The 14,382-nt window shown below is 35.7% G+C and overlaps 1 long non-coding RNA gene across 2 annotated transcripts in view; it reads right to left on the reverse strand.

The window, feature by feature from the left end:
- Nucleotides 1-12,568: 12,568 nt before the first annotated feature.
- The window catches only part of LOC126260546 (uncharacterized), a 73,020-nt gene continuing 71,206 nt past the window's right edge, over nt 12,569-14,382 (reverse strand). For both annotated transcript variants that reach the window (XR_007546643.1, XR_007546644.1), the window contains exon 3: nt 12,569-13,125. This is a non-coding gene — a long non-coding RNA (uncharacterized LOC126260546). The remainder of the gene's footprint in view (nt 13,126-14,382) is intronic.

A 14,382-nucleotide genomic window follows, 5' to 3' on the forward strand; every position in this document is an offset into this window, starting at 1 on the left:
GCTAGCAACAACAAAATTTAAATACACATACAAAAAATAAAAACAAGCATGGCAGATATAATGTAACTGTGTGAGGTAAGTCTGCAATTTGGCGCAAGGCCTCTGCTTTAGTCACATACATTTACCTGTATAGTTTGTGTTTATTTGCTGTGATATCTTTACAGGTATTCTGGTATAGTGTAGGGACATGCCTTAGTAATGTAATATTTTAGTTTTTATTTAAACACTGGCAATAATTTTATACTCTTTCATATCTCATGAGAATGTATTGTAAAGTACACTGTCCTTTACAGGGTCCTTATTCGTTAGTTTGCCTCAGTTAACCTTCTTGGCATTCATCTTTTTCCAAAATTTACTTGAGAAACTAATGCTAATTACGTATGCACAAAATTTGTTCACATAACCTGTTTGCTAAGTAAACTTAGGTCTTGTGTGGCTGACAAGCTACAGCTTAAATCTTATCATGCCTTTTTCACAGCCACATCATATATGCAGTGCTGTTATGGAGCAATTCCTCTGGAGGGAAAAGTCTAGTACAAACCGTAAATATTCTTTTAATATTTTCAAAATGTATGACTTATTATGCAGCTATACAATGTATTACATAATATGATATCAATTACATGTAAAATGCTTAAAGATCGATCAATAAATCAAATCAAATCGTTTACTTGTCACACGATAATAGATCTGTGCATGGCAGTGCAAACTACCAATGTGTTCCAAAAAGCGACGAGCCAAAATGAGATTTTCCAGGGGATCATATCTCGGGTTCTATTGATCACAGAGATAAGGGGTCAAGTATTTCGAATAGCTCTTGGCCTAGCGAATATTTTTATACCTACCTGGAGAATGAAAATATTGTAAATATCCTACAGTGCAGGGTAAAAATGTAAACTTTACAGCTCAGGCAAATTGAAAAGATTAGTTGGTTCTTTTGCATTAGGTGAGAAGTAGGGGAGAGTTTCTGCAGCTTATAAAATCACCAGTTTTTCATATGCGGCTTGTTGAGGAAGCCATAATCTTTCGGGAGAGAAAAGCACCTGTTGAGCGATGGCCGCTGATATAATCTATATTCAGGCAGATTGCTGAAATTTTTACCACATGTTCTTAAGTTAATGTTCTTGGGAAGCTCTGATACTTCTTTCGATCTCATGTTGAGAACCATAATAAGCGGTTTTTAGTCAGTTTTGCAACGTGCGCCGCAATAATCTAAATTACCAACCGTAGAAAATCGCTCAAATTTAACTGTTTATTCGTTATACTTTGATGTAGAAACACCGTTTTCCAGTTTTCGAAAATCTGAATCCGTTAACAAGATGCAGCTGAAAAAAATATGATTTTTGGGTACCAAAAGTACCAGTTGTGGGTTTCGTTTTCTATAATATCTGTTCATGGCAGAACACAGAAATTTTTACTGTATGTTCTAAAGATTATATTCTCGAGAACCTCACGACTTTTTTCAATACCATGATCCGTTAGCGATATCCAAAGTTACCATGTTCATGCATGTTAACACATTCACATATATCCTTTCTGAGGCTAAAATGTAGTTTTAACTGTTAGGCCCTATTCACACGGGGATACCACTCAAAACACGTCTCCAGCTACTTAACGACCAAGAGTCTGGGATACTGGATGACTCGAGTAGCCAATCTCGTTCACACAGATATGACACGAGTCTCCCGCACTGTCCAGACACTGTCAAGACCCCAGTAGTACAACGTCCGCTGACTCTGTTAGTGATAACGATATTATAATACAGTATCCCCGTGTGAATAGGGCCTTACAACGTAAGTCTCCAAGCGACTGAGATACTCTGCGATCAAGAGACTTGGCATGTGTAATTAGATGGGGTCGTTCAGATGGGGATACTGGAGTAGCGGCGTGCCAGAGTCGCCGCGATTTGGATACTATGTGACACGACATGCTAGTCGCCGAGTTTCCCAGTCGCTCAGTTGCATTCATACCGCTGGGTTGTGTAATGTAGGAACAAATGTTTAATTTTAAATTTGTAGGAAAAGTGGAGAAATATCTCAAACTGTATATTTACAAATTGAAATGGTATTCAAGGAAGGAGGTGACAGAAAGAGCATAGCACGAAGTAGCCAAGGAGGTTGATCATCAGATAGGTTCTATAACAGTAATTAACATTTCTAACATAAAATAAATTCGCCCTACTCACTATGCCTTAAAATCTATTTCATTAAAAAACTAATCAATGATTTAAAAGCGCCCACTAAACAATAAATGTAGTAAATACACAACTAAAATGCTGTAATTACTTATCAATACACAAATAAAAACGTACAGAAATTAATTTAAAAGTTTAACAGAAATACACATTACACATAAAATGTTTTGTAAAGAAAGACAATTATAGTAGATCTGATCGTTATTGATGCAGTACTTTCACTGCCATGAGAGGGAAGCACAAGGTGTCAAAAAGTAGTTGGCTAAATAATTTCTTACTTCATAAGCTGTAGAATCAAGATGCAGTACCTTGTCTTTCCTTGACTGTATTCTGACTGTTGGCGTTTCAGTGTTGTTGCATTGTTACTCACCACAATTGTATTGGATACCTTCATGTTTTCCATTAAATTATCCAGTATTATTTTATTATGTCACCACTCTTTCTGTAGTTCGAGAACGGGTAGGACTGCTCAGGACTTGGAACTTCTGTGTTAGGATTCCAAATGCGCATTCCATACATTTTCTTCCTCTGCTAAATCTACGATAATAAATTGTCTTCACATTATCGAGTGTCCTTTGAGGGTATGGTATCATCAAGTAGCATGATAATGGATACGCTTCATCTCCTACAAAGTAATATTGGAAATGACAGGATGTCCCACTCAAACCTCCCTGATTTCAGAGACCCAGGAAAAAGAATGCACAGTAGACACGACAATGAAAAATGCGCCACATTGCAGAGCATTTCAGAGAATTTATTTATTTATCATCAATATACCTTTACATGTGAACCATTTGCAACAGGAAAAATATCGAGTCTATATTTAATTTCTTGACAGGTTCTTTGTAACATTTCCTCTGTTATTGTTGCAATCGCATTAGTGATATCATATCGCAATGTAGGAATATCGTCCACTTTGGTCGCATACAAGCGGTCCTTCACGAATCCCCACATGAAGAAATCCAGCAGAATAATGTCAGGTGAATGTGTTGGCTAGGCAATGGGTCCTCTGCGTCCGATCCAACGATTGGGAAATTTCCTATCGAGGATCTTGTGAACAGCCGTTGACCAATGCGGCGGAGCTCCATCTTGTTGAAAAATGATGTTGGGTTGAAAGTCTTGTATCTGAGGATACACAAACTGTTCCAACATGTCCAGATACACCGACCCGTTCACTGTTTGTTCCGCAAAGAAGAACGGTCCAACAATCCTGTCGGGCATTAGCACACACCAGATGTTTAGTTTAGGGTTGTCACGAACATGTTTAATGACAATGTGCGGAGTTTGCAAACCCCAAATCCAAACATTATGCCTATTAACCCTTCCTTATAGATGAAAGGTTGCCTCATCTGAGAATAGATATCTTTCCAGCTAGCTGGAATCCATATCGTTACGCTGCATCATATCCGCAGCAAATGGTTGTCGGCTTGGTTTGTTGTTTGGCATCAGATGTTGCAGAAATTGCACTTTGTAAGTACACATATGAAGACGCTGGTGAACTACATGATGCAATGTTGATCGAGGTACGTCAAGTTTCCTAGATGCTTGAGGAATTGGCTTAAGTGGGCTGCTGAGAAACGTTTGCCTGATGTCCTCCACTGTCTCTTCTGAAACTCCGGAACGTGCATCACCAGAATGTTTCAGAACACCTCCTGTTGCCAGAAACTTCCTATACCATTCCTAATTGTTTTCATATCACGTGGATCACATTCATACACATACGATAATTTCTTTGCACAGTAATCGGCGACTTTGTTTCTGAAAACCACACTGCTGCTTGCACACGCTACTGTGGAGTCACCATTTTCACTTCATGCGGCTATACTTCACTCTGGTGACGATACTTCGCACTTCTGACACGAGAATATAAATTCTCTGAGATGCTCTACAATGTGGTGAATGTTTCATTGCCGTATCTACTGTGGTTTTCCTCTCCTGGGCCCTTGAAATCAGGGAGGTTTGAGTAGGACATGATGTATATTAATTTTCATCATCTTCCATTTGTAATCCAATGTTTATTTGCTGAAGCGCGAAATATCCCTTCCATCACTATTTCTACCAACATAATCGGTTTCAGTGTTAATGAATAAACCTTCAGCATCACTGCATGGTAACAATATTGTGGAGTGGTACTGTTTATAATTGAAGTTAACTTGAACCCGTCCCAGGTAATTTTTCAATGCGAATATGTTTCCCGTCCAATGCAATTGAGCAATTAGGTAACTTTTAACCTGCAGTTTATATTATTTTCAGTGTAATTGGAATACTGTATTATAATATCATTATCACTAGCAGAGTCAGTGGACGTTGTACTACTGAGGCCACAGCACACAATAAAATGCGCAACATATATCCTTTGCCCACAACCAGTGAAACTGATTTGATTTTCTATTCACACCATAAGTGACTTGGCAGTATGGGAGACTCATGTTGTGTCTGAGTCTCCCAGTCTCTTGGTTGTTAGGTAGCTGGAGACATGATTTGACTCTAGGGTCATCGCCAGGATTCTGAAGTCTTCAGCCTATGTTTTAGTAAGCATTTTTCACTAATAAAACTATAAAGCACGCTGTCTTATGTAATGGGCACTTGACACATATACAGATATGCCCAAAGATGTACTGCAGCGACAAAAGTGGGCTGAAAGGAGTCTTAAAATGTCTGAAAAAACTTAAAGGGACTGTAATAAATTATTTAAAACTGGAACGACTGCAAATGCAGTAAAATATTTATAGTAACATTTTGCGGCTTTAAGATACAAATCATAATTCGGCATTTCTGATGAATTGCAACTGATGAGCAGAGAATCCAAAGAAAGTAAAGCAAATGGTTTTTTGTTGAGCACATATTATGCGTACTTATCTGTTGTTTAAAAGTGTGAATGTATATAAATGTGTATAAACTGTCAAAACTTTCCTGAGCAATGGACTTCGTTTCAAAAGCAGTAGGGAACAAAAGGGAACCAGCAGGGAAATGCTCCTGTTGGGGAACAAAAAAGGTGAATATGTTCTTGAAAAGATTGACAGAAAAGTGGGGAGCCAACTGCCTCAATCCTCATTCCACTGTCCTCACCCAAAATTTTGGGGTGTGAACATATTCACACTTTTCTGTGCTGAAGGAGAGTAGCAGAAAGACAGTGATAGTGGAAGAGAGAGGAGACAGTGCATGCCAGTGGGGGAGAAAGAGAGAGGAGACAGTGATAATGGGAGAAATTGGCAGTGAAAGAGAGATGGATAAGGACAATAGCAGTGGAATCCAAAGAGATAAACGGTATTGATAGTCAGTGAGAGACAATGGCAGAGAGGAAGAGATGAATGTAGATAGAAGCAATGGGAGCAATAGAGAGAGAGGAGACAGTGGAAATGAAAAATACTGATGAGTGGAGACAATATTTGAGTTAGAGTGATCTGGAGCATCCCCGACCATAGACTTCAACATGTAGTTGTAGGGGATGGCGCATTTTGCATCGAAATTTTAAACGTGTGTGTATAGGGGAAAAATTAAGTTGAACGCTCCAGAATTTTCGAGCATCCAAGGTGTGGTGGAGTCAGTGGCAGTGGTAAAGAAAGAGAAACGGAGGCTGAGGAAGTGAGAGAGGAGACACTGGCAGCAGCCATGAATGGGAGAAAAAGGAGACAGTGGAAGGGAGACTTATATAGACAGTGACACTGAGAGGGAGATGCTTAGTATGAAGGCTTAGCTACAGATGGAGTCTGGGTAAAAGGATTTAGAATGTTCTGTGTTAAAAAAGTACGAATATGTTCACATGTGGAAATTTCTTGGTGAGGAAAGTGGAATGAGGACTGATGCAGCTGGAGAATGTTTGTCCTTTTTTGTGCTCTGACAGGGGCAGTTTTCTGATGGTCATTCCTGTTTTTAGTGTCATAGGCATTTAAATCTTTATTCAGTGATATAGTATAATATTCCTTCAAATATAGAATTACTTGATTGTTTGAAATGTTAAGATTTTAAGATAAACTTTTTTGTACAATATTCTCTTGGCTGTGACTTGGCAATTCACCCTACGCCTTTTTTGGAGCTTAAGCAATTTTTCTATGTGTTTGTGTATGTATGTTAGCAACACCATTTCAAATCTGTACCATATAGACATAAAAGACCATGGCACATGTCCAGTAATGTGTCTTTCTTTAATGTGCTGGTAATCTTCCTCATTAAGAATGTGATGGAGCTAGTTTTTGCACATAGATTACCTGTGTGGTATTTTCAAGACAAGTGCTTGTCTACTTCCATTCACAAGAACTTGTAACTGCCTGTCTCATTTAAGTTTGTATTCTCAACTTAAAGGCCAATTTTTCATTGGTGGTATGTCTACTGGCATGGATTTGTATTTACATTGTTTTTGTTCCATTTATGAATAAATTTTTATACATAAATGCTGGCTTACATGTTTTATATTCAGAACAAGTCTTTTCTCCAGTACATTCTCAGCACTATAATTAGTTACAAGAGATGTAACATCACTATATATGATGACATTTTCACCCTCTGGTATATCCATTTCGTATATGAAAGTATGAAAAGCAGTGTGCCCAATCCTGACCATTGAGGCAAATTACAAACAAAATATTTCAGTATTACATTTTCATTCATTTATAAACATTCCAATGGTGAAGCATCATTAATTCATATGTAGAGTGGTCTGTAATATCACGTTGAAGATTGATAATATTGATATGTATACATTTTGAATGAACAGTTAAACTGTTTTGTGTTATTCTCTAGATTTATTTCTTTTTATTTAGCTTAATTTAATGTCATAAAATATTTAGTATTTATATTACAAATTAAATCAACAGATTGGGAGATGTGGTAGTAATGTTGTATACATTTTTCTTTTAATTTATATTTAGCTCTTTCAGTTATTTATATACCATACTCTTCAGCTCAAGATACTACAGCACTGACATATAGAAACAGATGATGCACACAATGTATTCAGGTTCTTAATATTATTTTCATACACTCTTCCAAACAGATGATACTAATACAGACATAGATAATAGTAAGTCCCCCTTTACTCAAACCTATACTCTTCTAGACTATATAAAATTTGTATCACATTAAATAATCCTTAAGTGGTTCCTGCAATGTCTTTTCACTCCTACTGTCCTGTAAACTCTTAGGAAGACACTTAACCAGTTTTAAACCTGAGTATTAGGGATATCTTTCAACAGTTCTCAGTTGTTGTGGTATACCTCTCAGTAAGCCTTTATTTCCTGGATAATATGAATGAACAAATGTTTTTTCTAATAATTTATAGCCTTTGACTAATGAAATTATTGTTCTGTATTTACATATAGATGGAAAGACAGGTACTTCTTCATGAAGCAGTTTGTTTTTAATGAAGGATGGTCATGATCACAATTCTTTTGCAATATAAAAATACTTTTTGTATTAATGCTACTAAAGTTACCCCAAACCATAGACCATACTGTAAATATAATTCAAATAGAGCATGGTACATTGTATACAGAGATTGTTTGTTGGTATGATGTACAAGCTGTTAAATCATATCTGAATGTTGCCCCCACTGGAGCTTATTATCACATATAATTCCTCAAAAAAGTATGGAAGTAACTTCTTCTAGTCTTGTTTCAACACTAAATATACCTGTGATCTTCCTTTCCTTTATTAGTGAACAGCATGAATATCATATTTTTAAGATTTATTATTAAGCCATTCTGCACAAGGCACTGCACTGTGTTATTTGTTGAAAGAAATGCACCTCCTTCCACTGTTTACAGATTGTTTTGTACATTTACTAATGTCATGTCATCAGCATGCAGTAATTTTGTTCCTTCTCTATTACATATTGTTTATAAAGTGGTTGAACAAAAATGGACCAAGTAAAGATCCATGAGGTACACCATCCTAAATAGCTGTGTCTTGATTGCAGGTCTGCATGTGAACTCTGTAGTAACACACCTCTCTCAGTTTCCAACATTTGACTTTATTATCTGCACTGTGTGTTCACTTATGAGACAGCTTTCAGGTTTTTCTGTTATTGCTGTATGGGTGATTGTGTCGAAACCTTAGACAAATCCAATAACGTAGCAGATACTAAGTTTCTTTTGTCTAATGCATCTATAATAGGTCCTGTTAGGCTAAAAATAACTATTTCTTTACATTTCCTTTTTGAAACCATCTTGGGCCGGAATCAGAGTTCCACATTTCTCCAGGAAACTACTGTGCATCTACTATTAAAAAAAAGTATTTTTGAGGAAATATATATTATACATACTAGTCTGTAATTATTTCTGGTAGCTTTGATGCCCTTCTTGTTTATTGGTACTACTTTTGGAAGTATACTGAACTCTCACCAATATGGCACTCAGTAGTCTGGCCTCTCAGTAATCAAACTCACATCCACTCTCTAGTTACTCAGGAAGAAATGAAATGCACACCAATGAATTATCTTCTGCAACAATATTGTTAGTTAATTGCAGTCTTAAACCATTTTATACATACTTGAAATTGTTGTTTTCTTTGCAGTTCAGTATCTTGGCTTCTGGAAGGAAACACGTTGCACTATGTCACAACTGTAACTTTCAATTTTAGGTAAGCTGAACCGAGGTTCTTTGCAGAAAGCCATCGCTGCTGAGTATACTGCTGGATTAACAACTGTTTATGACATAAAAAAGAAAGATGTTATTCAACAGTATGAAGATGGTTGTTATAATAACAAAGTGAAAGAATTCCAGTCAGTGGCCCACTATTAAAGGTAAAAACAGTTGCATTTAACAAAGAACTTAGAAGCAGTAACTTTTATGCAGCAACATCATGTGCAGTAGCTGACAGTCACTGGGGAAAGTCATTCAGCTAACAAAAAAGATGTAGAAGAGTCTGTGAAGAAGATATGGAAGATAATAAAAGAAGAATATTTAATTGATGATACCTTGTACAGTGCTGATGAAACCAATCTATTTTACAAGATGGTTTCTTAAAAACATTAGCTGCCAAGAACAAGAAGGGAGCTCATAAATACAAACAACAGAAATAGCATGTAACATTAATGGTATGATGTAAAGCAAGTTGGAGTGATAAATTGCTGCTCTTGGTGGCTGGAAATCCCAAAATCTTCCATTAACAGTGCAGTATTGTTCTCAGAAGAAAGAGAGGATGGATTGGGAAATATTATTTGGTGGCTTTACCAGCTGTGGGAAGAGATCTGAAGAAGAAGAAACTTCCACAGACGCTATTCTTGTAATTGAAAATGCTTCCAGCCATCCTTCTGATGTGACTCTAAAGTATACAAGCACTGTTTCTTCTGCATCCATTCGAAATGACCACACAGTTACGACTGCATGCCTGTATAATAGTCTTAGTTCTTATCTACATTTGTTTGTTTTAATAAAATGCCCATAAGATCCCAAAACACACACACACACACACACACACACACACACACACACACTCTCTCTCTCTCTCTCTCTCTCTCTCTCTCTCTTTCTTCCACCCAGTGGAACTGCCTAAATTTGGCCAGTGGAGCAAGGAATTATGGAATCAATTAAATGTCACTAACAACATGGAATCCTTGTCTTCCTGCTGAATGAATGTGGAAATGACTCTACCAAGGGTATGTTGAAGGTGTGAAAAGCAATCGACAGCAAAAGTATGGGCTAAAGTGGAGAGCACTACCATAATGAAGAGCTGTAGTAAGTGTTGGATCCAGTACTGAGTGACAATGATGAGCCAGTCGATTTAGAATCATCAGCTGCTGACACTTTGTACAGCAACATGTACCACAAGCTTCCATGAGGAGGAGAAATTGGTGAAGAAATGTTAAGTGGCTGAATTTGGAAAACTGTGAGGGTGACCAAACATCAACAGATGAAGAAATAATTAAAAGCATGCAGGAAATTAATGGTGAAAGTTATGAAAAAGAGAAGATTGGAGGAGAGAGCTTGAATATTTCTCACACTACTAGTGCCGAAGCTGCAGACATCTTCCTGGAATACATTAAGCACAACAACCAATTACGTGCATTACCAATGTAATTTTTGTAAGGTGGTTGTATGATAATGTATGCCACCATTGTGTATCACAATTGTGACAACTAAAAATTTAGACATGTTTCATAGTTAGTGATACACTGTATACAGGATGTCCCAGATGAAAGGTCAGTATGATATAATGAGTACAGGAAGTCGCAGGGGAATGATCAATATTCATGAATATGTCAGGTATGATCATTTGAAGCATTTACACTAATGAAGTGTATGCAGCTGTGGTGAATGTTTATGGGTTCTGAAATGGTAGTGCTCCTGATGCTGTCGAAGAGTACTGTCAACGGTAATGTGGTGTCTATGATAATGGTTAGAGATGAACGAGTTTAAGATATGTATTTTTCAACTGTCAGATGCATTTTGTAATGTTTACTGATTGATGTACATGTGTTAACCAGAAATATAGTTAATAATACAGAAAATAAATAACATCGTTTATTTTGAAAACCCGTTATAATAGGGCATATATCCTTATGATTTTTTTTACTTCAAATGAGCATTCCTGTCATATCCCTGAATATTGACCATTCTTCTAGAATACCCTGCCTGTGCTCACTCAAGGACTCAGTTTTCTCTAAAAATGAATGTATCTTTGAATTTAATAAGGTAGAGTCCATATCTGTTATTTCATCCCCCACACCTTTTTTTAGGTTATTTGGTATTTCATTATCTCCTGGAGAGTTTTCAGATTTTTGTTTCTGAATGATTTCTATGATTTCATGTTTTGTCACTGGTTACAGGAACACTGATCAAGTCGGTTGTCCTAGTATTCTAGGAAGCTTTGGACCTTGATTTCTTTCCCTTTGAATTTTGTACAGCACGTATGAAATTGTTCTGCTCCATCTGTAACTGTGACATTCTGTTTTCATTCAGTTAATAACATTTGTGTAATTTTTACTATACTTTTCAGTGTTAATAATATCCTATGATCTTTCATTTTATTTTTCTGACTCTGTTTATCAACTGGCCTTTACTACTCCTATTAATTGCCTGTATTTCCTCTGATATAGTATATATGTCTATGTATTCCCTGTATCTCTGACTTTATTCAATCTAGTCCAGAGTCTATTATTTCTTTGTTAATCCATTGCCTATGGTGACCTGCTTTTTCTGATAAATTATTTTGGGGAGAGATTATATCAAAGTGGTCCATTAATGTTTTAAGAAATGCACTATATTTTTCATTTGTTACTTATGCTTGTATTGCTTCAGTCCAACCTTTTCCCTCAATGTTATTTTGAAACTGTTCATGTTTTGTAGACCGATAACTCTGACTTCTCTCATCTTAATTTATTTGTTTTGTAGAGCTTCATATTTTTTTAGATGCAACGCATTAACCCAAGGTGATCAGAGTCTGCAGAACTTTTACTCCAAAATCATTGTTTTCAGTGTTGGTGATAATACTATCATTGATTATCTATCTTTGATCAGTCACTACAGTAAGTAAATTTATTATGATTTTCATAATAATGTTTCTTTCCGTTCTTCTTCTGATCTTGATCCTGTCTGTACTCATGTCTATGTTTTAGTCTGTGTGCTTAATATATTTTTCATTAAAAACTTCAATAATAATTTTGTTAGTTTTCTTTTGGAGGGGGAGGTAGCAGTATTAGTACTTCTCAAACACACATAATTAATTTAAATAAATTCATTTTTGTATTAAGCATTATACTGAATGCTGGTTATGAGTATTTAAATGAAAGAAGATGAAGTTTTTTTTCGAGCAAGCAATGGTTTGCTGAATAATTTCTACTTATCTTGTTCAGTTGGAGTTATTTGTCTTTGCTGATCAGTCTGATGCATTATTATTGTTTGCTACAGTAGATATTGGTGTGACTCTTGGAATATGTTCCATTCTTATAACATTACAAGCAACTTTCCCACAACAAATATTCTTTTCCAACATTCGTGATTTATTTGCAATTTGTTTACATCCAAATTATAAAATTTTACATTGACAAATATTGAAAAATTACTATAGACAAATGAGCAAAATCTCAAATGCCCAAATGCTCAGACAGTTTTATGTGTAATTACAATTTATGTTATAAGTAAATTTCAATAAAAAAGATAATACAAATAATTTCTCACATGGCACAAAGGTCAACAGAGAACAAAGGCGTTTTTTAAATATGGTACTTTTTTTCATAAAATACAGGGACTTTGAGTGTTAAATATTACGTTATGATTGTTTTCAGTTGATTAGTATTGGAACATGGAAATTACGGTCAGAATTAAACTAATATTTCATTTCCCTCAAGAGTGACAATTTATTCATCAACTATAATTAATCTATATAAAATAAATTACACCATTTTGTATTCAAAACTACTGAGTAACATGTGTTTACTTCATGAACAACTGTTTACCTCAATTTATGAGGTGTGAACAAAAATCCTTTTAATGTACATTCTGTTTTGTATCAAATATCATTAAACAATAATTATTGCACATTGAAAATCAAGAGTGAAAAAGGGAACCAGATCATAGTCTCCTGCCATTAGACTGCTTTAGTTTGCTCTTGCTCACTAACGCATAACACATCTGGTAGTGTTTCACTCCGGAGCACTTATACTTCTAGTATTTTGTAGTTTTGGTGTAGGACTTCAGTACTATTTTTCTTTTGATGAATCTTGAGTTGTTGAGAATATGTTGTAGTTGGAGATGAATATATGATCAATTTCCATTCATTATTTTGTATCTTGAGTCTCTTCTGTTTCACTGTCTGTGACATAAAAAAATATTTTGGTAATTAGTGGGAAACTGCTCATAGACTCTCTGGAGACCACATTGGCCTCCTTTCTATTTGTTCTCATTTTCTCACTGAAGTTGCTGATAGAATGAAGATCCAAATTTTGTTTGAAAATTGTATTGCATAAATGAATTTCTGGCTTTGTGGACCTGAAACTATTAAATTGACTGGACTGAAATGTGTATACATGAAGTTTCCATCTGTATAATATCCTAATTTAGTATATATAATGAGATGATTAACTTTGCAATTGATTACATTACTTTAAAGAGAGTTAAACAATATGGTAATGAATACATGCAACAATAAGAAACATAATCACAAATCACAAATGTAGGTCAACATAATAAAAAAACAATGTGTCGTTGACCCAAGTTCTCTTGGGGATTGCATAATTTACTTGAATAGTGTATCCCCTACTCCCACATGAATCAGGTATCAGGTACATTATGTAGATCTATGAACTTATCAGTTACATCTCAATCCAAGGAAACTCTCAAATAAAATTTCATTCAGTTTATGTCAATTAATGTCTATTTCTGGTACCAGCAGGTGTACTCTTTATTCAGTATACTCTTTGTTACTATATTTGGCATTTGTACATGGTTTAATTCAGTGCAAAATTTGACAATATTATCTGTACTCATTAGTCTTGAAACTGATGATGGCAGTGCCCTAAAAAGCATTAGTTCCAGATGCAGAATAATGGAGTGCACACTGGACAGTACTCTCTTTGTATAAGTGCTCACTGATCACTGATCTCTTTCAGGACTTCCTGATCTGTGTAATGAGTATATACCTTGTTTTGTTCCACATGTCTGAAGGTTGTCCTATGGATGGGACTGACATTACATAATAAATAAATAAAAAATTCTTCAGAATGTTTCCCCTTTATTCTCGCAGCATTTGGCATTTTGTTCATAGAAAAAATGCACTTGACATCCTACATTGATACTAAAGTTTCAGGGCTGTGGATTAAACTAACAAGGGTAATAGGGAAACCACACAGCTTTTATAAGGCAAGGCTAAATGTGAATTGTAGTTTAATCAACTGATGATGTACGTTTGCAATGCACATGGTTTGCATACGGGAGATGTGTCAAAAATTCAGGTATAGCACTAAAATGAAGTACACACACACACACACACACACACACACACACACACACACACACACACACACACACACACACACACACACTTGGTGTATGTAAGAAGGTGTATCCAGCTCAAATTACTAGCCTGTCCTGCGTGAATTAATCTGCTCAATAGTAATGTCAAACGTGAAATGTGTTTTATTCATCTCATAATGTACACAATTTGAGAACATATGTCTGATGTACAGGAGACATGTCAAGTTTACAATATGCTTATTTAAAATTTTGTCACACTTACAATAATACTTCATGGAG

This window comes from Schistocerca nitens, chromosome 1 (genome assembly GCF_023898315.1).
Source record: "Schistocerca nitens isolate TAMUIC-IGC-003100 chromosome 1, iqSchNite1.1, whole genome shotgun sequence".
Taxonomy (NCBI): domain Eukaryota; kingdom Metazoa; phylum Arthropoda; class Insecta; order Orthoptera; family Acrididae; genus Schistocerca; species Schistocerca nitens.